This window comes from Mustela erminea, chromosome 2 (assembly GCF_009829155.1).
Source record: "Mustela erminea isolate mMusErm1 chromosome 2, mMusErm1.Pri, whole genome shotgun sequence".
Classification (NCBI taxonomy): domain Eukaryota; kingdom Metazoa; phylum Chordata; class Mammalia; order Carnivora; family Mustelidae; genus Mustela; species Mustela erminea.
This window is the reverse complement of record NC_045615.1, coordinates 131574249-131599893: the sequence shown is the minus strand read 5'-3', so window position 1 is coordinate 131599893 and position 25645 is coordinate 131574249. Positions and strand designations below refer to the sequence as shown.

At 44.0% G+C, this 25645-nt stretch overlaps 1 protein-coding gene across 12 annotated transcripts in view; it reads left to right on the top strand.

The window, feature by feature from the left end:
- Window positions 1-25645, top strand: part of APBB2 (amyloid beta precursor protein binding family B member 2) — a 369643-nt gene that overhangs the window by 144083 nt on the left and 199915 nt on the right. The window lies entirely within an intron of this gene.

The window sequence follows — 25645 nt, the reverse complement described above, 5'->3', positions numbered from 1 at the left end:
TCCTACTGATTTTTATAATTCTTTTAAATAAAAGAATTCCTGGACTCAGAAGAGAGGTCTTCCTGGATATGTCGTTGTCGAACATGCGTTAGGGGAAGAGTCCTGGCCGCTTGTCAGCATTCTCCAAAGGAGGAAACACTTCATTCCCTAGTGATGGCTTTCAGTGTCTCACAAAACTTAAGTTTTTCTTTTCTTTCTTTCTCTCTCTCTTTTTTTAAAGATTTTATTCATTTGACAGACAGAGATCACAAGTAGGCAGAGAGGCAGGCAGAGAGAGGGGGGAAGCAGGCTCCCCGCTGTGCAGAGAACCCGATGTGGAGCTTGATCCCAAGACCCTGAGACCATGACCTGAGCCGAAGGCAGTGGCTTAACCCACTGAGCCACCCAGGTGCCCCAAAACTTAAGTTTTTCTGGTGATAGTCTTCTGGGAATGGCTACAGTATGGCCTACCCCCGACTGACTTAGGAGGAAAAGTATTATTGCCCTTTTAATCATCTCTCCTGTGTCTATAAAGGAGGGTTTGTCATCAACTTATCTTTTTGTTCAGGTTAGTCTTTTAGCTTTGGGCCCTCTGCTGAGATATTTATTTGCTTTTGTTGCTTCCTCTGGACCCTTGGAATTTTGGCTTCAGATCAGGGACATGCTTGGAGCAATTCCCCAGTGTCCCTTTGCTGCCGTGTTCCTTTCATCATTATGTTTATTCACACTCACCTTTAAGTCTCATTTCCTGGTCCATCTCCATTTTTTACTTCATAGGAAAGTTAGAACTGCCCTCAAAACCTCCCCCAGACGATTGCTTCTAAAATAAGCCCGGTGGTTAGAAGCAGCCGGGGAAGGGAGAGCTGACAAGAGAGCGGAGATTCAGACCAACCTCCAGTGATGCCGCCCGCACGGGTGGGATAAACAGCTTCTATCCGCATCCTCTAGCCTCCTCCGGCGGCATGACTTTAGCCTAAAATGAGCAATTTTCATAGTGAACAACAGAAAAAATTTACCCTTATAGACTGTAAAATAGAGGTCAGCAAACTGCTCCCCCTCGCGCCCCCTCCCCACCCCCGGCCGGGCCAAATCCAGCCCACGCCCGTTTTTGTAGGAGCTAACAATGGTTTTCATATTTTTAAATGGTTATGTAAGTACCTACAGAATCTACTTTGCCTCTTGGCCCTCAGAGCTGAAAATACCTACGGTCTGTCCTGTTAAGAAACAATTTGCCTCTTCCGGCTGTGGAAGAAGTTGGAAGCCACGTACTGTGATTGAAACATGGAATGTTGTTATTTTTTGACCAGTTTCGACCTGCAAAAATGCTAATCATGTGTGGTTCAGTCTACTGCATTTGGAAGAACATTCTTCTTTCCAAAGGGTTGACATGGGAAAGTTTGGGTTCTTAGGATGGTGGAAGGGCAGTTCACGCCTGTGGACCTCATCATCATTCACCATCTTCGGGAGTGATTCATCGAACCTCTTTGTAGTTTTCCAAGGGGGCCCTGAGCTTCAGAGTCCGGGCTGTCGAGGAGTTGAAAGGTGCCTTCTTCACTCAGCTTCTTGTTCAAAGCTCTTGAGGAGTAAACTGTCCTGCTTCAACCCTTCCTGGGTGCCAGGAACACGCTAGCCATTCCCAGAGGCCTCTGCTGGGCATGTCGCTGGTGCATTTTTCCTGGCGGAAAGGAGAGGGTGCAGCTGCGTTCTGCAGTGAGCACACACGATGGTCACTTGGCCTTCAGCGTGTTTGCAGAACACCTTGCTTGAAACATCCTTCCCAGGACATTAGAACGTGCTTCTCACCCTTTTGTGCTTTTCGTCTCCTTTTTACAGAGTTGATCCCTTATTGTAGTAAGTTCAGACCAGCATTTATTTTATGGGGGTGTGTTTTCTGTTCTCCCCTTCCTCCCCCTTGTATCTCCCTCCTCCTCATTATTCCATAAGATTTGCTGTTGAAGCCTCCAGCCGACGTTCTGATGTTCTTTAGTGGCCACTCAGTAGGGGTAGGAAGCATTCACCTCAGCTGCCTTGTCTTCTGTCACCTGAGGCAAAAGGAAGTCAAGACGACCTGGAGCCTCTCGGCCAGGACTAGGTCTGAACAGGACCACACTGTTCCTGGAGAAGAGGAAACATTTCAGGGGGAAAAAAAATTCTCCAGAGTTTCTAATTTTGTCCTCAAGTGTGGTCAGAAGCATTGGTTGAGGGTTGTTGGTACACCGTGCTGCGCTCTGAACCATTTTTGAGGCTCATGTGGCAAATGGGAACCTTGAGCTTTTTTCTCTCTTGGGATCCTTATTTTCCCATTCAGGGCAATTCTCTTTCAGGACAGGAGGCTGTTCCTTGGTGGAATATGGAATGACAGCCGCTGAACACCAAAGGAAGCAGTTACTAGCTAGAGTGGATGATATTTTAGGCTGGTATTTGTGCTTGTGTTAAGACTGGTGTTTGGAAATTATCCTGGGAGTTACTAAGAAGATTGCATCCTTGTTTGTTTGTGTTTGCACTGAACTGCTCTAACTCCAGCGGTCGGGGTCTGGACTCTGGCGCTAGTCTCCTGACCTCTGCAGTCAGGAGTCTCTCGCCCTACAAATTTGACTTGTGCGTTTAGCCAGATTCATCTGACAGAAGCATCACTTCCATCCCTGCTGAGAATGTGTGGTGCGGTCCCCCTGGTCCAAAAGGTCAGCTTGACATTTGAGTCTTCCGCATTGTCTTTCGCTCCCCCTTATTTTAGTACCCGTTACTCATGGTTAATAATAGTTGGTGGTGGTGGTATTACTTTTCGGTGTTTTTCTTACATGAGCCTAAGTGGGCTGCTCCTGCCAGGACCCACTGTGGCCTTTGGGTCTCTGCGTCATTGCTCCTGCTGGTCCCTCTCTGCGATGCAGGCCTGTCTTTGAGTGCCTGCTAGAACTCTACTCTGCTCAAGGGCACAGTAGTATTGCCCTCTTTCGCAGGAGGCTGCCCCGGGTTCCCAAATAGAAGCAGGTACCGCTGGAGCTCTCAGATCTCCCTCCTGCAGCTTGTGGCCCAAATTGCTCTCCGAATTTTGGAGTATGTGGATACTTTGGACTTTGACACTAAATTCTGTTTCACTTCCCTTTTCCTCTCCGCGTGTGAGGACAGGGCTTAATCTGTGGTAGATCCTCTAATATTTGTGGCGTCCCCTTGGACTTGAGGTGGGATCTGGTCATTTCTTCAGGAGGTCCCTGGAAGGCATGTTCCAGAGCTCTTGGCAGAACTGGCGCAGGCCAGGGCCACATGGCTGTAATCAGGGCCTCGAGGGCAGCCCAGGGTCTGTGCCCTGTGCTGCTCCCCTACCCCTGGCCTTCCTTCACCTGCCTTTCCCTCTCCCAGAGGTGGGGGTTTCCTACTTTTCTGTACTTAAGAAATTGCTCTTTAAAAAGTTTAAGCAGGGGCACCCAGGTGGCTTAGTTGGCTAAGACTCTTGATCTCAGCTCAGGTCTTAATCTCGGGGTCATGAGTTCAAGTTCCATGTTGGGCCTTCTTAAAAAAATTTTTTTAAAAAGTAAATAAAATATTAAAAGTTTAAATAGTAATAGGCACATAGGGTTGTTTCTTTGGGCCTCTTCCCCCCTGCCCCCCGCCCCCCACTTGACTTCCTTGCTGTCACTAATGAAAGGCATTGGTTTTATTTCAGGCACTATTACATGCCACGCACTGTGTCCTAAAGTTACTAGAAGTATCTCAGTTTGAACTGGATCAAATTTTAAAGGTTCATTTTATTATCCCCATTTCACAGATAAGGAAAATGAGGCTCAAAACAGCAAAGTGACTTGTTAGAGCAGAGCTACAATTTGAGCCTAGGTTTCTCTGCTCCCCAGCTCCCATCTATTTTCTTTCCTGCACTTGGGTTGTCGAGTGACCTGGGGACCGCTTATTCAGGTAGTGTCCCCTCCCCTGTTCTCCCCACTGGAGCTTTTGGTGGTATGGGTCTTAAAGACTTAAAGGATTCTGCCCACATCCAAGGATGCTGACATCTGTCTCTAGCTCCTCTCTTATCCAATACAATTCCGTAAAAAAACAAATAACATAGAGGCCCTAAGAAGGAGTACTTCATATACAAAGAGTAAGAGTAATAAATACAGTAAGGGTAATAATGCTTTTAAAATCATATGGGTATGCATGCGTAATTAAGAAAAATTTTAAAATAAAAGGGAAAACCAGCTCTCACAGCCCTATATAACATGAGATGGCCACTTTACGTGTTTTGTGGAAGACCCTTCTGAATGTCAAGTATTCCCTCTCAGTATATCTCTTTTCTGTTACTCACAGAAATGGGGTAGCGTTGCACATGGTGCTTACTCAATAGGGTATCATAAGTATCTTTCTAGACTAGTACATTTACTTTCCTGGCAACTTGAAAGTCGCCAGGCCCCATGGTAGGCTTATCTGTGTGGTGCTTCAGAGGGAAGCAGTAAAAACAGTTGAATGCAGCGATGCTCCTTTACCTGGATATGAAGAACTTCCGCCGTGGTCAAACAAACCTGGTCAGGACTCCTTAAATTGATTTTCAGGGGTGCCTGGGTGGCTCAGTCGGTTAAGCACCTGCCTTCGGCTCAGGTCATGATCCCAGGGTCCCAGGATCGAGCCCCACACTAGGCTCCCTGCTTAGCCAGGAGCCTGCTTCTCCCTCTCCCTCTCTGCCTGCCACTCCCTCTGCTTGTGTGCTCTCTCTGTCAGATAAATAAATCTTTCAAAAAAAATTGATTTTCAGTGATTATTCATGGTTCTCCACTCCCAGTTTGAGAGGCAGTAGCCTGTAGATCACATAATATTGGAAAACATACTTGGACAGACTCAGTTTTGGGGGAGTGGGGAGGAGCAGGGTTTCTCAGCTCAGCTGGGATGTGCAGAAACACTTGGAATTTGAGTTCCAACCAGGAGCCTGAGAGCAGTGCTCAAGGTCATTAACAGCCAAGTGGGTCTCGTTGCCCAGAACAGGCAGGATATGATGCAGGATCCCAAGAGAGGGGCTTTCTGCTCTGGTTTTAATTGGTTTTCCTGGTGTGGGAGGAAGTCCTGCAGGACTGTCCAGACGCTGGTGATCACAGCTGAGGAGTCCTTGGGGAGTCTCACAGCTTTAGTAATAAGATTCTCTGAATGAGGAGTGCTTGTTGGAGTTGGGGTAGGTGAAAGAAACAAGATTTTAAAAATACTGCTGTTGAGATTTTTCCTTGGTCCACGGGGGAAAAAAAAAACCAATCCATTTATTTTAGAAAATGTGTAAACACTGAAAGGCACATACACACAAAAAACCCCCAACCGTAACATTTTGCATGCATTTAGTCATTGTATGTGTACGTGTGTGCGTCTGCCCGTTTATATGAAACATTCTCGGGATCATACTGTATGTCTTATTTTGTGACATGCTTTTTGTCACTTAATTCATCATGGAAACTTATGATATTAGTAAATCTCCTTCTAAGGTGTGATTTGTAACAATCTTACATATTGTTGCATTGCACGGATATATTGTGATTAACCATCACCCACTGTTGGGCGCCTGGATGGCTCATTCGGTTAAGCAGCTGCCTTCGGCTCAGGTCATGATCTCAGGGTCCTGGGATCGGGCCCCGTTCTCTGTCTTTCTCTCAAATAAAATATTTAAAAACCCCCCCAAAACCAAAAAACAGTCACCCGCTGTTGGGCATTCAGGATGTTTCCAGTCTTTTGATGTCCTCTGGATTAATCATCCCTCATTACTCTTTTTTCTCTTCTTAAGAAATGTCCGGGGGCGCCTGGGTGGCTCAGTGGGTTAAGCCGCTGCCTTCGGCTCAGGTCATGATCTCGGGGTCCTGGGATCGAGTCCCGCATCGGGCTCTCTGCTCGGCAGGGAGTCTGCTTCCTCCTCTCTCTCTGCCTGCCTCTCTGCCTACTTGTGATTTCTCTCTGTCAAATAAATAAATAAAATCTTTAAAAAAAAAAAAAAGAAATGTCCGGAAGTGAGACTGCTGAGGTCAAGTGTTGCTTGCAGGTTTTACAGACATTGCTATATACAGACAACTGCCCTCTGGAGAAGTTTAATCTCTTTCCATTCCATCACCCTTGTGCGAGGACTGCACATTTCTTCCTACTCTGGAAACAGAAGGAGACAAAAAAGCACTTTCTGGTACGATAGGTGAAATATGCTATCCTCATTGTTATAAGTGGCATTTCCTTATGTTTTCCTAATATTGAGGCTTAACTTTTTTTTTTTTTTAAATCTGTTCAGTGGCCAAAAATCAGCTCCATGAAATATGTGGGATGCAAATGTGTAAAAACTCAGTTTGTTTTTGTGCAGATAATGTGGCTTGTTTTCATCCTTTGTGGTTTGTCTTGGTTTTAAGCTTTATAGATGGCAGTGGCCAGATGATTTTAAGTAAGATCTGAAACCGAGTCCCTATACCTAGAAGTCTGGGTTGAAGAGCAGGCAGCCTATGGCTGCTGCAGAGCCGTGATGGGGAGACAAGAGGCCTGAGCTTCGGTCCTGGCCTTGCCAACGAGGGCTAAAGATGTGGACAAGTTATTAGAACCAGTTGCATCTCATTTCTGACAGCTGCAAATTGAGGAATTGGACTGGGTGATAATTAGGCAATCTCTAGGTTGAAAATTCTGTGGTATTTGTTTTCCAAAGAGACAACTGCAAACGAGCCTTGGCTGTAAGAAGAACCAAGTCCGAGTCAGAGCAAATATATTCAAAGCCTAGAACTCGGAAAATCTATGGGTAGTGAGGTATTATTTAAGCTTGGATTTTAACTGCTGAAAATACCTGCAGATAGGCCATGCCACAGCTTTTGAAGAAGAGTGATCACATCCAAATAAGTAAAGGTAATTCCACTTTATAATAGCAGTATTAGAAATAAAAGTGCTTTTACAGGATAATGTTTCGGTTTATCTAGTTAGCTTAAACCGTGTGCTAGCAGCCACTTTCTCGAGTAATTGTATGAGTGCTTTGCATAGGAAAAATTTTGAGGAAGCGTTATGAATGTAATGAAGTACAGGGCCTGACACATAGTAAGTGCTCAATAAATGTATATCGAATGAATGAACAAATAACTTACTTGAAACTTACTTAGCATTGATGGGGGTTGGGGAATTACTTGCACATTACAAGTCTTTCCAAATCCTGTTTTTGAACACACTTGGCTCTCTAGCTTTGGTTGTGTTTGGGTAGCTTCTTTCTGCACATGGTGTCCCCTATTGTTTGCACCCTCCTGACAAATCCTTCTTACGCATAATTCCTTTGTTTCCTCCTCTGCCCGCAGGGAAGCCGCTCTGAATGCCCTGGTATGTTTCAGGGTCAGTTTCCTTTATTTCCCGTCAAGGCTGAATTACATCTTCCTGGCCTTCCACTTAACCTCCTGTATTAATTTTCTTTTCCTGCTGTAACAAACTACTGCAAAAATAGTGACTTAAAACAACTGATATATTGTGTTACCATTTTGGAGACCCGGAGTCTGAAAGGGGATTTCCTGGGCCATACAGGTGTCTGCTGGGCTGGTTTGGCATGGAGGCTCTAGGGGAGAATCACTATCTAGGACTGTCTCAGCTTCTGGAATTTCCTCTATTCCTTGGTCTTGGGCCCCTTTCTCTGTCTCCAGAGTGGAGCGCACCAGGCTCTGCTCACAGTACCTTAATCTCTTCTGTAGTAAAACCTGGTACCCCTTCCTCTTAGAAAGACCACTGTACTTACAGTTATGTGCCCAGAATATCCAGATCTCCTCCTGGTGGAGACTTTAGTCTTTCTCCCATCTGCAGAGTCCATACTGCCCACCTAAGGTAATTTCCAAGGTTCCAGGGATCAGGATATGAGTATCTTTGGAGGGGTGGGGAGGGATCAACATTAATTCGTTTTACCACACCTTCCTTCTCTCTTCCTGTTTCGGACTTTTCCCTTTTCTAGTTACTGTCAACTATTTGCTCTTATACGAACTTTCTCTCTCTCTCTCACACACACACGTGTGTGTGTGTGTGTGTGAAGTTACTTCATCTACTTAGAGAATTATTAGTTTCCTCTCAAACAACTAATCTTTGAATTGCTATGCCAAGTACTTTAGGCAAAGGGTAAGACTCCTGTTAACCTGATAAGAGTAAGAGGCAAGGTTTAGTATGAAGGAGGATGTAACGAGATGCCAAATTCCAGGACACTGTTCTGTTGGCAAATCTCTTAATTCTGTTGGAGTAAAGCCTGCTTGTTAGCTACCCAGACTACCTTCCGATTCATGAATTTGCTCTTGGGCTGTTTCTAACCTTATTATTGAATTTTCCCATTGAGTTTTGCCCCCTAAATGAGGTTTAATTCACACTTTATAAAATTCACTCCTTTAAATTATAGAATTCAGTAGCGTTTTGTATATTCACAAAGATACATAATGTCGCCACTGCCTGATTCCAGAACATTTTCACCACACATGTGTATCCGTCTCTCGGAAACTGTGAATTTACTTTGTGTCTCTCGTGTAACATTTTCAAGGTTCATTCATGTTGTGGTGCTTATCGCTACTTTGTTCTTTTTGTTGTTGAATCATATTCCATTTTCCATTGTACAGATAAACCAGATGTACACATCTGGTTTTTCTGTTCATTCATGTATGGACATTTAAGTTGTTTTTACTTTTTGGTATCATAAATACTGTTGCTATGAGCATTCCTGTACAAAGTTTTTTTTTTTTTTTTTTTAAGATATTATTTATTTGAGAGAGAGAAAGAGCACAAAAGGGGGGATGGTCAGAGGGAGAAGCAGACTCCCCAGTGAGCAGAGAGCCCAATGCTGGACTTGATCCTGGGACTCCAGGATCGTGTCCTGAACCAAAGGCAGTTGCTCAGCTGACTAAGCCACCCAGGTGCCTGATGTACAATTTTTTTTTTTAAAGATTTTATTTATTTGACAGACAGAAATCACAAGTAGAGAGAGAGGAGGAAGCAGGCTTCCCACTGAGCAGAGAGCCTGATGCGGGCCTTGATCCTGGGACCCTGGGATCAGGACCTGAGCTGAAGGCAGAGGCTTTAACCCACTAAGCCACCCAGGTGCCCCCTGATGTACAAATTTTTGAGTGCACAAATGTTTTCCTTCCTTTGGGATAATATACGGGAGCAGAATTGCTGGGTCATATGGTGACTCTATTTTAACTTTGTGAGGAACTGCCAAACCAAACTATTTTACAAAGTAGCTAGACACTTTTACAGACCCACTAATAATGGATGGGGGTTCCACTTTTTTGACACCCTTACAACACTTTTTATCTGTCTTTTTGATTCTAGCTGTCCTGGTGGGTGTGAGGTGGTATCTCAATCTGGGTTTGATTTGCCTTTTCCTAGTGATTTATGATGGCGAGCATCTTTGAAATCTTTGTTCATTTTTAACTTGGGTTATTTATTCTTTACCCTTAAACAATTTATAAAAATTTTCTCCTGTGGGCTATATATATATATTTTAAAGATTTTTATTTATTCGACAGATCACAAGTAGGCAGAGAGGCAGGCAGAGAGAGAGAGAGGAGGAAGCAGGCTTCCCACTGAGCAGAGAGCCTGATGCGGGGCTCGATCCCAGGACCCTGGGATCATGACCCGAACTGAAGGCAGAGGCTTTAACCCACTGAGCCAACCAGTTGCCCCACTATGGGCTATATTTTTACGTTATTGATAGTGTCCTTTGAAGCATGAAAGTTTTGCATTTTGATGCAGTTCAGTTTATCTGTTTTTGTTGTTGTTGTTGTTGTTTGTACTTTTGACGTCCTATCTAAGGAACCAACACCCAATCAATTTATAATTTCAGTGCTTGCCTTTAGGTGTTTGAGTCACCGAGTCAGTATGTTCTGAAGCAGTGGTTTGCTTCGTTCTTTTGCGTTTGTGTATCTCCTTGTCCCAGTACTGTTTGTTGAAAGAATCTTCTTCCCCTTCCTAGAATATGTTTTTCATTTTCTGCAGAGAAGCCAGATGGGTTTTGATAGGCATTATGTTTAATTTTGGGAGGTATTGCCATCTTAATAGTATTATCTTCCAAATCCATATACATGGATATCTTTTCATTTCCTTAGGTCTCCTTTAATTTCTTTCAGTGATGTGTTGTAGCTTCAGTGTACAAGTCTTAACACTTCCTAAATTTTATTTTTAAGTATTCTTTTTGATGTTATTATAAACAGTTGTTTCCTTAATTTCATTTTCAGATTATTCTTTGCTAGTATGTGGAAATAGAATTCATTTGTGTGCATGTAGGTATGTGTGCGTGTACACACTGTACATAATATACTGTGTGTGTGTATGTGTGTGTGTGTGTTTCTTTCCTTCCTGTATCTTGGAATTTCTAGTAGATTTCTTTAAATTCACCTGCTGTCCTTTTTTGCTCTCCTGTTTTTGCTTTCTTCAGTTGCTTAAATATAAAGCCTCTTTCAGACTGTCTACTATTTTTAGCTCTTGGATGGAGATTTTGCCATTTACATTGGCCATCTCCTTTTTTTTTCCTTGTTTCATCCTAAACTTTGACACTGAGGGCTCATTAATGGGGGTTGTTTGCTGTGGGAATTCAGTGTGAATAGGAATGTGGAAAGCCAGAGCATTTTCTCATTTCCTCAGTTAGTGCTCCGTGTGTTTCATTGCTTCCAGACCAGTTTTTGTATTATTTTCTGGGCCAGGAAATCTGATACTCCATGGATGTTACTAATTTAGATACCATACCTCCATGTGAGAGTCATCTTGCGATTTTGATTTTATATTGGTGAGGCTGTTAAAATTTTGTTTATTCCCTCTCTCCCTCTCTCCCTTCTCCCTTTCCTCCCCTCCCCTTCCCTCCTCATTTCTTCCTTCTGTCCTTCCTTCCTTCCTTCCTCATCCCTAAGCAAGAGCTTCCTTGCAAAGCCTAGGGGATGGAGAATGGATATTTTCTGGACTTGGTTTTACTGAAGGCAGCCCCTTGTGACGGCCAGCATAGACAGATAGCTCAGCTCCGGCTGGCCAGTTTCATGGGCCTCTGGACTGTGTGTCCCTTTCTTCTCCGTAGGTCATCAGAATCTCTGACATTAAGGCCCTCCCGTGCTCTGATATCCTTCTGTGTCTTCAAGCTTTAACTGTCTCTACTGACTTTGAATTCTGTCTTCAGTTTTAGCCCAGGGATTTCCTTCTCATGATTTTGACTTTTCTTCGTTTAAAAAAAAAAAAAAAAAAAAAAAGCTGTTCTATCTTATTCAGGTGTTCTGTATGTTTGGAACAGGCAGAGTCCGTCTTTGTCATCTTTCATCTTTGTCATCTTGACTCACCATATGGACTAGCACAGACCGATTACAGGATTTTAAGACCTTGGAATCACCAGGTTGCAATCTCTGATTTCCAGAGAACCTTAAGCGTAACTGAGTGTTAAGTAAATATTAATTTAGTGAACCAGTGTTCTGCAAAGACCCTTGTACCTGAATGAACCCGGGTTTGGAGTGTGGTGAAGTACAGTGTCACCCACAAGCACCAGACCCCTTGCAGAGCACCACTTCCTGGACATGTCTCGGCATCAGTGAGCTAGGTTCGAGATTTTACGCACTATGTGAACCAAAGCTCTGAAATTGCTAATGGGAGGCCTATCGACTGTCTCTGTTTTTCAGTTCTTATCAAATAGAGCTTGTTTTCATGTCTGGTAAATAGGGTTTGATCTTGATGGTGACAGTCATAAAGAAAGGTGATGTCTCTGTCTCTCTGGAGAGAGAAATCAAGGTTCAACTGTCCAAATTAAAATCCCTTCTCTGTAACTTTTTACTTTTTTTTTTTAAATTCCCTCTGTGGTCTGCTGCTACTCCGGTGGAGAGTTGAAGTGTTACAGCAAAATGTATTTCATCATGGTCATAAAAAAATTTCCTCTTCCCATGGATGCTCTGGGTCCAACTTCTCCCTTCAAGAACAAAAGAAAAAGCAAGGGCGCCTGGGTGGCCCAGTGGGTTAAGCCTCTGCCTTCGGCTCAGGTCATGATCTCAGGGACCTGGGATTGAGCCCCGCATCGGGCTCTCTGCTCAGCGGGGAGCCTGCTTCCCCCCCCACTCTCTCTGCCTACCTCTCTGCCTACTTGTGATCTCTCTCTCTCTGTCAAATAAATGAATAAAATCTTTAAAAAAAAAAGAAAAGAAAAGTAAAAGCAGAACCGAGAGGCCCTGAGTCAAGTCTTCATTCATAGGAAGGAACATCCGGGAATGAAGCCTGTTTGGTGTCTGCTTTTGCTGTGGAATGAGCCTCGAAGATGTGGCAGAACAGTCCTTGGAGGGAACAAAGTGAGGCTTCCCTTTTTATTTTCCATAGACCAGCTTTCTTGTACCCGGGGAACCTTTTTGAAAAGCAGCGGGTATCTGTAAACCTCATGTCCGGCTTTTTTGGGACGACAGCTCCAGGGGCTTCCGAACCACATTTGTCCTACATCTCATAAGAAGGTTTGGGTGGTGGGATGGATTAGCCTTCTGTGTATGTGGGTAGGTGTTGACTCGGAGAGAAATGAGAAAAGTGTGTTGTCCTCTGGGGAAGTGGCCACAGGACTTCCTGCCAAGGGAGTAATTGAGAAGAAATGTTCCATCCAGATTTCAGGGGCTGGAGACCATCGTCTGGGAACAGCCTCTGGAAAGGGAAAAAGAGAAATATGCAACTTTATGGGGGTAGTTTTGAAAACAAAGCAGATAAAGTTATTTTTCCAGGTTTTCTGGACACTTGTTCATTTATGCAAATCTAATACTGTTCTTGGGGGAAGTGACCTCTGATGACCTGAATGAAGGCCACAAAAATCCTTGCAAGATGGAACCCATAGAATTCTGAAAGGAATGACTTGGCATATTTCAGAGTCACCAGGTAGGTTAGTTCGTTGTTAACTTCCGTACCTTATAAACTTTCTTGAATGAGCACATGCACACATGTGTGTGTTTATGGAGAGAGGGACAGAAATAGAAAAAGCAAGCATGCATATTCTATAGAGAATGCTTTGTTGAACCATATCTAGACTTTTAAGTCATTTTCTTCCTTTCAGTTTTAGGGAAAATACATAAGCCTGTGGAATTACATTTGTCTTTTCCTTAGAATTCTCTCTCAGGAGTATCCAATCATGGGAAGTGTTGATCCCCATCTCCAAGGGTACAAGAAAATTCCCGAAATAGCATAAGTTGCATATTGCTTACTTGGAACTCAATACCAATAAGTCCAACATGACTTGGCTAAGTCGTGCGTACCTGCTACCATTCTAGCCTTGCGACTGGGGCTCACCTAGGGATAAAGAGGATTTCCTGGTGTTTTTGAATGTCAGGAGATAGAAACCTTTCGTTTTTGAAACCCATGTCTCTTCCACTGAGGGTCCAGTTTAATCAAGGCTTAAAATAATGCTTCCCCTTTCTCTGGTTGAGGGACAAGGTGGTGTTAAGGCTGGAGGGGTGATCAGAGTAGACAGATTGATACCATATCTGCTATACTTTTAATGTTGTGCTCGCTCCTCTGGAGGACTAAAAAGAGTTACATCTTGTCCTCAAAGAGCTGATGTTTTCATATGTAGACAGGACCAAAGGTGGCAACAATGATTAGAATCAAATCATGTTGGTGTAGCAGCTCAAAGGAGGGGAAGGCCGGTAATCTGTGTCATCAGTGAAGTTCAAGGGCTTAAACCCAAATGTTGAGAGCTCCGTCCTCCAGTAGGACAAGGGTCTGGGAGTAGATGGGATTCATTCAGATTGCAGAGCTAAAAGAGCCACTCTAGGGTTGCAGGTGCCGTGGGTAGTACTCGAGGCGCACCTGGGGTGGGGGGGTTGTGGAGGGACCTGTGGAATCGGGGCTGCATGGGAAGAATATATCCGAGCAAAAACAAAGAGCCTGTTCATGCTGATAAGCTATTGACATTACTAACTACGGTGTTGTTAATAATGGAACTCTTTCAAGCCTGTGGTTGTTCTGAGCACTAAGCGTGTATTCTCCCAATCCTCCTGGCGGCTGTCTGTGACATGGGAGCTTCTGGTATCACTCTATTACAGATGAGGACACTGAGGCACAGAGGAGATGAGGAACTTTTTTCAGGCTACCCTATAAGCGGTGTAGTCGGGATTTGAGCCCAGACTGTGTGGCTGCAGGCTCTGTGCTCCAGACCACTCGGCCGCCTGCATCAGCAGCCCTGAGAGGAGTCGGAAGGGGTTACAAGCAAGAGAAGCTTGAGAGAGAGAGGAGAGTCCCAGGTCAGGGATTGCGGGGGTGCAGGTTCTGGGGGTTACAGCGTCTCTATGGTGGCTACTTCGAGGAGTTAGTGACTACAGGGTCCCAGAAGCAGATGGCAGAATGGTCCAGAGCCTTTCTGTGTGCTGGGCTGTGGGGACAGATCAGTGGGCTAAGGTAGGTAAGGGGCCTGCTTCCCTGGAGCTTTGCTTCGTTTGAGTGATGGAGGGAGACAAGAAGAAAGCCACCGAGACAGAGGAGATAATCACGGATTGTGGGCCCGGCTGTGGAGGACTCAGCAGGATGATGGAGAGGTACTGGGCAGGGCCCCCATGACGTCGGTGGCACAGGGAGGATGTCCTTGAGGAAGTGCTGTTTGATGAGTGATGGGAAGCCTGGGAAAAGCCCAGCCCTGTAGAACTGAGGAAGGCTCATTCATTGCAGTCTGTGGTAATAGGGACAGTTCAAGGAATGGAAAGGACACCAGAATGTCCAGAGCGTACCAGGCATGGGGTGGAGTTTCCAGGAAAGCATTTAAGGTCCTGATAAAGGCTTGGTGAGAGATGGGGCTGGGGTTGGGGAAGGAGGCTGGGCTCCTTGGAGTCTTGGTAGGGGGTTTTGATAGTTTCTGAATAGCAGTGGGAAGCCACTGAATGTTAAGTAGGGAGGGTGATCCCATGGGAGATCCAGGGTGCTGAAGAGATGCACCTGTTTGGTCATGCAGGCTCAGGGGAGGTGGATGAGAGAAAAGGGAAAACGGAGTGGGGAAAATACAGGCCGGATGCTTCACCCCCATCTTTAACATTTATATCACAGCTGACGTGGCCTGCCTTCCTAGCGAAAGGCGAAACGCACCTCAGGTAGAACTTTGTAGAATCCATTCAGGTTGTGACGGGGATTCATAGCACCAAGACTTCACACCACCTTTTCCCTACCTGACTGTCAATTTTTATCTGTTCAGATGCAGAGGGGAAAGACCAGAGTATACAAACCTGAAGATTAGTCAGTTTTTGTTTCGTTTTTTAGGTATTGGAATTTGTAACACATTACTTTCTATGTAGTAGATGCTTTTTGAGTTGGGGGAGAAAAAACACTTTGAAAGTACTGTAATTATCCTGTCTGCTTATTGGATGACTTTCTTATTCTCAAGACAGTGACTCAAAAGAGAGACGAATAATTGCCCACCCAGGCCCTCTGTCCTGCTCCATTTTTGCTAACAGACTCAGCATTTACTTCAGAGCGGGGTGGTGATCAGCCTTAGTTAGTAGTTGTGATGCTCCCAGCCAACCTGTCAGTCCTGACCTCTGACTTCCCAGGATTCTTCGCAGCTAGTGCAGTCATATGACCTGGTTCTGGTTGGTGGGGGACACTCCTGAGACTAAGTCCACTGGGGTGTGGGGTGGAGTTTCCAGGAAAGCATTTAAGGCCCTGATAAAACCTGACCCATGAGACTGTCAGTGCCCTCACTTGCTTTCCTCTACATTCTGCCATGAATACCGATACTCTCTGAATGCACAGCAGCCCTTATGTCACCATGAGGTTACAAGTGTGAAGGAAAATCTGAGAGCATCACCAGGATACCTGCTCTGACATTGTTCCTGTTGCACTGACACCAGCAGCCTTGAACCTCCCAATGACTTCCTGTTTATTGACTTTCCTGTTAGTTAGGTTTTCTGATGCTTGCAGCTGAATGCAATGATAGCTGAAGCAAACGTGAAGATACAGATGTTATGAGCTTTCCCCCGTATGCTGTGATTGCCTCCTAACTGTTCCTTGATATTCAGTATGACCTTTAGCTTGTGTGAAAACCGGCTCTGAGAAGGACATTCTAACTTTTATTAAAAGTTGTTCACAGTTGAAAGCAATGAGTTGTGGACTTAGAAATGTAATTTTCAAAATAAATGAACTCGCCTGCACAAACCTGCTGTAGCAAGTACCGTGGAGCCATGCTTCATGGCCGGTATCTTCCTTATGGCCTTTTTTATGATCGTCTGAGTCCGTGTTCTGGGGAACTACATTGTATATATTTATGGCTTCGTAGGAAGCTATCGCAGTACTTGAGGTAATAGCACAAATAGTCTGATTTCTTAAAAATGTGAAGCTCCAACAGGCTTTATTGGATTTCAGGGTAATGGGATTATTAAATTTTCTACTTCTTTTCAAACTTTTTACAGCTAAGTTCCACCCTGGGGATTTCAAGAAATCTGGGGGCTAGTTCTGTACTTTTATAGAAAATAATTTATCATGGGATTCTGCATTGTTGAAAATAGAGGGGGGTTGGAAATAATAATCCAAGTTAGGGATTTCTTTTTCACTGTCTGGGACTTCGTGCAAATACTCAGTGCATCGTTTTCCATGTGGAAGGGAGAAGTAGTGTTAGGAGGCCACCTGGGTGGCTCAGTGGGTTGAGCATCCAACTCTCGGTTTCTGCTCAGGTCACCATCTTGGGGTTGTGGGACTGAGCCCTACATCAGGCTCCACACTCAGGAGTCTGCTTGAGATTCTCTCTCCCCCTTTTTGTTCCCCCCTTTCTCTCAAGTAATAAATAAATCTTTAAACACAAAACAAAACAGGTGGTGCTATCATGTGTATTATGAGATACTTTAAGGTCTAAAAGCAAAATTGTCTTCTAAGCTGTTAGGAAAAAAGGAATTATAAGTCCCAGCGCCGTCAAAATAATAAAGAGGGATTGTAGACATCATCTAGTAAAATGACACTTTCTTTGTAACCTTGGAGCTTAGACCTAAAGCAATTTCAGTCATCCGTGTATAAAATAAAAATATATATGGCTGACCTGTGCATCCTCTTCTTCGTTAATGAAAGATTATTATTCCAAAGGAACCAGGAAGCAATGTGTGACCCCAAGGACCCCTCAGAAGAAGGCCGCAAAAGCCTTTTGTTCTGACTGCTGGAGTCATAAGAGGATAAAGGTTAGTTCTTTGAGGTAGATCAGAAAGATGGCTATTGGGCAGGTAAGGGCAGGGCCACAAAGCCTGCTAGTTGTATTAACACCTTTAGTGCTGTCCAGTGGAAGTCTCGATCATGGTGACTTGGGTAGGATCAGTGTTTGGGCTCATCCAGGAGAGATAGTAAGGGTTCAACAGGCCCTGATGGGACATCTCAGGCAGAGCAAGTGACTGAGGCGTATGAATGGGAAGCTTTCAGTAGGTTCAGTAAAGAGTGTGGAGCCCAGTCTGGTGTGCCCGTGGGGGTCAGGTGATACGGAAAGGGCTTATGTCCATAGAGACTAGAGGCAAGTTGGGCCTAGTTTGGACTTGCACATGGAGTATCTTGAGAGCATATTGATGGAATGGGGGTTTTTATTTGTTAGCCAGTGAGGAGCTCTTAAAAGAGTCACTTTGATGATGATGACAGCTTAGACATATCACACCAAATGTACCATATTCACCTAATCCCTGCAGCAAGCCTTTGACGTGGGTACCCTCATTATGCCCGTTTTACAGGTGACAAAACTGAGACACAGAAGTTAGGTGACTTACCCAGAGACACTCAAAGGAGATGATGGAGACGGAATTCAAACCCAGGTACTCTGGCCCTAGGGTCCCACTTTTAATGGTCTGGGACATGGCACAGTGGCGAGAAAGGTGGTGAATTCTCTTGGAAGGACATATCTGTAGAAGTGTGCAGGAGGCTGCAGTGAGGGCAGACAGGTGATCAGAGGGAGGGAGGCTGCAGGCCTCCGTGAGAATTTGTAGAACCGTGGCTTAGGCACTGCCAGTGGCAAAGAAGGGAGGAGAATTCAGATGCCCGTAGCTCCTGAGCCATGGGTCGCCGGTGCCAGATCCCCAAATGGACACAGGGGCTGGGGCAGGACGACGTCAGAAGTGGCCAGGATCTTGCTTGATATCTGCCTCACTGAACCAGGGTGCCTGAGAAGGAGACTTTGTGGGAGGGTGAGGATTTCTTTTTCCATAGCCCAGTTTTCTCAGTGTGACCAACTAGGGTAGCGGTTCTTAACCTGGAAAAACTGTCTTCAAGAAAGAGCCATGTAAGTGTGTCCAAAATATTTCAGAGTTTATGGACCCTTGCAAGCCCATCTGTCAGCGTGATATTGGGCCCATGGTAGGTCTAAACAGGTTTTTATGGCAGTTCTGAGGCGGCGGGTCCTTTTCCCAGCTTGAGAATAGCAGGTGGGAGCGCAGGCGAGGTGACGGGTGTGGTTCTGGCTTCTGGGCCGCCTTTGTTCCAGCTTCCCTGGCAGCCACGTGGCCTTCCGCTTTCCCGGCAGTCCTTGCGGGAGGGCTGATGGCGGCCAGAGATAGAGGCCTTGATGTGTGTGTGTGAATGGGCATCCTGTGTGGAGAGGAACGCCCTGTTCCTCCGCGGCCTCGGCCCGCGGGTCAGGGCTGAGCCCTTTTCTTTCCTCTTGCTGCCTTTCTGAGGGGAGCGTTTCTGGGCGGCCCGTCTTCCCTGATGCCTCTCACTGGAGGCCCTGGGCCAAAGGGCCGAGAAGGAAGGTTGTCCCAATAAGATCAGTCACTGACCCTCTTGTGGGAAAAAAAAGTCCTAAAGCAGAGGAGAGAACACAGAGATTGTACTTCGGGATTATGTTCATTATCATCTGTGGCCTGGGACGGTTTCCTGTTTTTCTCCTTCCTTCCTCCGGCGCTCCTTCCTTTCATCGTTGCTTTGCCCACCCGCCCTCCTTCCTTTTTTTCTTATCAGAGGAGTTGGGAATCATGCAGGGTCAGTAAATGTGACTACACCTATTTTTATCTTTTTTCCACCTACTTTTATCATCGATGATACTTTTCCATCTTGATTTCTCTGGGGAAGGTAACACTGGCCGTCCCGGAAACACTGGTTGCTTGTGGCATGTAGATAGCCATCCTCTTGGGGGGTATGGCTACATGAGGAAGATGGGGAACTGGCGGGCTTGGCTGTCCCCTCAAGCCCCTTAAAACACAGTGGAGAGAAATTATGCAGATGTGGATTCTGGTTCTGGTTCAAGTCACTAGCAGGACGTCCACGCACGAGTTCTCGAATCGCTCCTTTGTAAAAACAGGGGTGGTAGGATTTGCCTCACAAGGGTGTTAACTCACACATGAGACAGCGTGTCCGGGAGACACCGAGCACATGCTTCCCTTATCTCCCTGTTCTCATCTAATTGAAAGTTTCTGGATTGTACCTCAGGATGATCCCAGAAATCCTAGAGGAAGAAGGGGGAATCTAAAAATTATCTGAAACCACTCTAGCTATGTTTATTCCATTTCTGCCTCGGGACCACGTGAAATAAGTAAATATTTTTATGTCATAGAGGAGAGAACTGAAGTTCAGAGAAACCGAAAACAGAGTAGCTTTACCACCAACTGCCTGGTGTGTACCTGCGGGCACTTACTCAGTACCTTGCTGCCTGTTACTTCTGTGCCATGAGGACAGTAATAGTTCCGTAACTCACTGTGTGGTTATAAGGATTGGAATAGTTAATATGCATGAGGTCTTTCTTTCTTTTTTTTAAATATGTATGAAGTCTTAAGACAATGTCTGGTAAGTAGTCAATGTGATGTAAATGTTAGAGATTATTATTGAGAAAATTGCCCAGTGACTCCAACCCACTACCTGGCCAAATCAGGATTGATTCATATGCATTATGTGTTGAAATGAGATTTCACTGTAATTTTTGAAGACTAGAGTGGATTTGGTTTTCATGAAGAAGGATTAGGGAAGTGATATGAGAAGCATCAGGAAAAGTCCCAATAAGAGAAGAGGAAGGATTTCAAGAATGCAGGGAGAAGAGGAGAGATCCCGAGGTAATGAGGCAGGTCAGAAGGGAAGTTCAGTGTTGGCTTTTGTGACATGACTGGAGAGAAGCCATTCCCTAATTGCTGGGTTGTGACACTCACCTCCTGGAACCAGTAGGGGACGGACTGGTCATCTCTGCAAATAGGATCTTTGGAGGCTCTGTTCTGCCAGCCCCATCCCTCTTTCTGCTTTCTGGGAGAGGCAGTAGAGTAGAATGCGAAAGTGAAGATTCTGGAATCGTAGACGGGGTGTGGAGCTTGGGCCCTGCTGCTTACTAGCTGTCTGATGTTCTGCAAGTTTCTTAACTTGGTTGTAAAAGGAGAATAATAGTGCCTGTCTCTTAGGGCTTGTCAGACCCGAGAGACCTTGTGCACACTATTTATGTTTATTTAGATCAGAGGAAACCCTCAACAATAGTTACTTAATGCTATCCAGGGCTAAATATTATCCCCTGGCTTTTGGTTGAAAATTCAGGCACAGTAGGCATTATGGCTGACGAGGGGACATTTGGGGGCAGTGTCCTTTCTTGGCTGAATCCCAGTCAAGACCATAAAAGATTCCTGGCTCCTATCATCTCAATCAAAAATCTGGCATGGAATTTTGAGTTGCTTTTGTGGTATACTTTTATCTGTTTCTCCTTTTCCTCAAGAAAGTGTTTTAGAGCTTAGAGAACAGACGTGGACATAGTCTTCTTCTCTTAGGTTCAGAACACCCGGACCCTCCTTTTCCTTCCCTCTGACTTTTGATTCGCATCAGTACTGCACAGTGGGACTTTTATATGTGGATGAAACAAAATTCCATTCTAAACTAACGATTTTGTACTTGCAGTCTTTGCTCTAGAGCTTTTTCTCTTTATCACATTTGCCGTTATTACCAAGATAGGATAGGGGAATGAAGAATGGCTTTCTCTAGGAAAATTAAAAGGTGACAAGTGAAATAGGTTTGTTAGACTCACTAATCAAGAAGTCCAATATCCTCTGTCCTGACTCCCTGTCCAGTGCTCTTTCAACAAGGCCATGTTACCCCACAGCCTTCTTTTCTGCCTCTGTTAAAAGGTTCTGACAGGATGTTCTTTGCTATCTAGAAGGCTCTTGCCCTAGGGATGGCTTCCCTTTCTGGTATAGGCTTCGCCAAATGACCTGCATCAGCTTTGAGGGGAAACTTGAAATCCTTTCTCCAGAAACTCAGGCATTCTACTTCAAATGAAATCATTTTCCTTAGCCAATTTAACAAGATCCTTACTCTTTCGTTTCCCTTAATTATCTTGTTTAAAAAAAAAAAAAAAAAGGAACTGGAGAAGACCATCTGTTTTATGAGGCAGTTCATCTCGTATGTTTTCTCTAATAGATCTATGAAGGCCCAGTGAAGCAAATTAAGGCTTCCTCTCGTTCTTGTTTGGGATTGTTCTGTTTGGTGCGTTTGCGTCACTGCCGTCGGCATTTCCCGGTTGTATATTTGGGACGTCTTGGAGTGCAGATTTTATGAAAAGATGTTATCTTTGTTCCATGAATTGCAGGCCCTGTGAGCCATTTTCGATACAGTGCCCAACTACCGCAACAAGGTTCTTTGCTTTTTTAATCCCTTCCTCTCACCGCGAGAAGTCCTATTAACATGTTTTCGGAGCTACAGAGTAAAATCTGTCAAATATAGCATGGGAGGCAGATGGGTGGTTGCTGTCTTCCTTTTCACAAACTCTAAACCTAGTCTTCCTTAGGAAAACTCAGCCTTATCACCTATTACGCCAGAGGCTTCCTTTATGAAGAGAAGACGTTCATGGTGAGGGTTGAGGGACAGGGAGCTGGGGCACGCTTCTTTCTTACTTTCTTTCTTCTAGAAACATAGTATGTATGTAGATAGTTTCATGTACAAACTTTCTTCCACGTTGAAAACAACTTTTTGCTCTGAATATGAAAATACTTCGTACTCATTATAAAAGAATTTACACGAGTCAGCAGCATATAAAGCATTGGAAGACATTTTTCAAAATCCTGCCACCCAGAGATTACTGCTGTTAACATTTTAGTGAAGATTTCTATACATTCCTTTATGGGCTATTTCTTGAATGTCTGCCACACACCAGACACTGGGAATATACTGATGAATGAGGTCGATGGGGTCCCGGCTCTCATAGAGCTTTCCAAATAAGGGAGAGAACGGTAGTAAAGAGACTATGTAAATTATATGTAAATTTTCTAATTGAGATGCGTACTGTTCTTTCATGTCTTCTATAATTTTGAAAATAATCTTTTACCCTCTTTTGAAATAGTAGATCATATTTTAACTTTTTTTTAAGCATGTGTTTTGGGCATGTTTTCATTGTAAGGATATCACTCTGTTCCATATTTTCTCTTTTCATAGTAAGCTTATGGGATATGATATAGTTAGTATTCTGTACTTTCATAAGATTTCATATAAGTGCAGAACACTGGCAAGATTACATCTCATACAAACATAAAAAAAAGGAACAGAGTAATCTCTAGATAATAGAGATGAGTCTGGAACATCTCTAGATAATCGGTGTCAAGATGAGGGTCATGTGAGAAGGACTTAGGAGCCAACCTGGATGCCCCCAGATGGGACAGTCTGAGATTAAAAAATAAGAGTTGCGGGCGCCTGGGTGGCTCAGTGGGTTAAGCCGCTGCCTTCGGCTCAGGTCATGATCTCAGGGTCCTGGGATCGAGTTCCGCATCGGGCTCTCTGCTCAGCAGGGAGCCTGCTTCCTTCTCTCTCTCTCTCTGCCTGCCTCTCAGTATACTTGAAATTTCTCTCTGTCAAATAAATAAATAAAATCTTTTAAAAAAAAAAAAAATTTAAAAAAAAAAAATAAGAGTTGCAAGTATGTTTAAATCCATGATGTCTGATGATACCAAAAAAAATTGATTACCGCCTAGGGTTAATGGGACACTAATTCATTATCTTGAAAGTAGTCAGGAAAGAATCACATATTTATCCTGCCTTTCTTATATGAACTGACCACTAGGGAACCACATAGTAGACGATGGGAGGCATCGTCTAAAATTTTTCCGCTCAATAAATGGAAATGAAATGGGAGAATCAGAGTATTGTCACTTTGCAATCCCCATTGATTTAATGGAACCAGACTGTGAGTGACAATGGCTGCAAACATTAGAAACCAGTGAAAAACAGATATTATGTACTTCCTGATGAAATTATAAAAAAAAAAAAATAGACAAGATTTAACTATATTGACCAAGGTTGTACAGTGAGGTAATGAAATCATAAAGAAAATCAAGGAAGTGATTACCATAAATTCAGGGCTCTGGCGGGGTGGTGGTGGTAGAAAAGTCTGTTTCTTGATCTGGGCAGTAGTTATCAGAGTGTTTTGTTTATAACAACTAGTAAGTTGCTTATTTTGTATAATTTTCTAAATCTGTGTTTTATGTTACCACAGATTTTTTTTTAAAAATTAATGTAAGAGTGACGCTCTACATGCTACCTTTTTTTTTTTTTTAAGATTTTATTTATTTGTCAGAGAGAGAGAGCGTACACACAAGCAGGCAGAGTGGCAGGCAGAGGCAGTAAGAGAAGCCGGCTCCCTGCCGAGCAAGGAGCCGGATGTGGGACTCGATACGCAGGACCCTGGGATCATGACCTGAGCCGAAGGCAGCAGCTTAACCAACTGAGCCACCCAGGCGTCTCTCTACATGCTACCTTTACTTTAACTTTACTTTTCTTTTTCTTTCTTTTTTATTTTTTTTTTAAGATTTTATTTATTTATTTGACAGGCAGAGATCGCAAGTAGGCAGAGAGACAGGCAGAGAGAGAGGAGGAAGCAGGCTCCCCGCTGAGCAGAGAGCCGGATGAGGGGCTCGATCCCAGGACCCTGGGATCAGGACCTGAGCTGAAAGCAGATGCTTTAACTCACTGAGCCACCCAGTTGCCCCTGTTTTAACTTTTCATTATAACTTTCAGACATACAGAAAAGTTGAACGCTCTGTGTATGTAACACTGTTTATAATTTATTTTTTTATTCAATAATATTTAGTAGAGATCTGCTTATGTAACTGTGGAACATTGTCACTTTTAAATAATGCATGATGTTCCATTGTAAAGATGGGATGCTTTATTTAATCAGTTTCCTACTGATGAGGATTTAACTTGTTTCTGATTTTGTTCCTACTAGAAATAACACTGCCAGTATGTCCTTACGACACATTCCTAAGATTTGCCCATGGTCTGTTCTAACATGCAGAGGGTCAGTGGTTGTATGCTGTGAATGAACAATGGCAGAAATGAAGGATGCAGCCCATGTTGGTCACAACATCCCTGTGTAACCTCGGGAGAGCATTAGTGTCCAAGTAACAACTAGATTTCCCATGGTGGTACCGTCACATGGCATCCTACCTCCCCTGCCTCGAGATTCAGGCTAAATCCCGGTGCTTCTCCTGTTATCTCATTTTGGTTATTGTGGCTATAGTTAGTGTATCGTTTACCTGTTGCCCCAATAATGTTGCATAAGAACTGCCCCAGAGTTCAGGAACTTCAGCAAGAGCTGTTCCTATCTACAGGACAGCCGAGGGGTGCTTGGGTGCTTACAGACTCTGCTGGGTTCTCTTATGAGTCTCGGGTCAGCTGCGGGTACAGTGTGCAGCCCTTTGCAGTAGTCTCCCACGTGTTTGATGGCCAGCTGGCTGAGCCCTGTCAAAGAGGGCCTTGGCCAAGAGGATTCAGCTACCCAAGTCTCCAGCATCCTTCCAAGAGGCCAGCCTGCATGTGTCTTTGTGTGTCCAGATCATAATCTTTTTCGGGGCTGGAAATGGGCCACGCTTTTCCAGCTTCTGTGTCATACCCTTGGCTAACCGCTAAATGACCAAAGCAAACCCCACAGTGACATGTCAAAGGCAGTGGGAAGGGACGACAACTTTATGGAGCAGAGGGCGAAGACACAGAGAGGGGTTGATTGAAGCCATTAATGCAGCCCACCCTCCAAAGCCACCCGAGAGCATATTTTAAACTGACACTTCTTAGAAGCATTAAACATTGCCATTATTTCTAAACGGCAGGCATCGTGCCTTCGAAGTATGAAAAATGGGGATCAAATACATTTGTGGGAGAATCATCAAGCTTTTGCTTCACTTAAAGAAATTCTGGTTAATAATTATAAAGGTAATTCGTAAATGGAAAAGTCTACCTTTATTCTGTCTTAAAAATATTTCTTTTCCAATTTTGGTATTTCCCCCTTGGGTTACATTTCAGGAAATAGAATTTTCCCTGTCTGTGCATATTTGCCTTTGTTTGATAGTGTTCTTGGAATTGGTTTTAAAATCTGGCTCTGAGAACACTGAATTAAGTAAGATAAAGAGTTAGAATCACAAATCAACATCCTTAAGTGTTTTTACATAAGATATGGACATTAGAGATAGGATTAGTCCCTGCGCTTTTGTTGCTGGAACTTTCTTCTATTTTAAGTTATGTAAGTGACAAATTAGGCTTTTCCAGAAAAATGATTCTCAACAGCAGACATGTAGCACCCAGGTTTGTGGATGGCAAGAAATTATTACTAGTAATTATATCTCAAAAAACTTAAAAAAAAATCAGGTTTATTTCCTTAGAGTGAGATATTATATGCCACACCTCTACTTTCTTCTCTGTGGAAGAACAAAATGCTGAAATAAAATTTGCATATGCATATACTTAATTAAATACTTTTCATTACCTATGCATCATAACATTTTAAGCACTTCAGTTGTGTAATGGAAACTTTGTATTGTACCAAGTAGGCAATTCAAAGGAC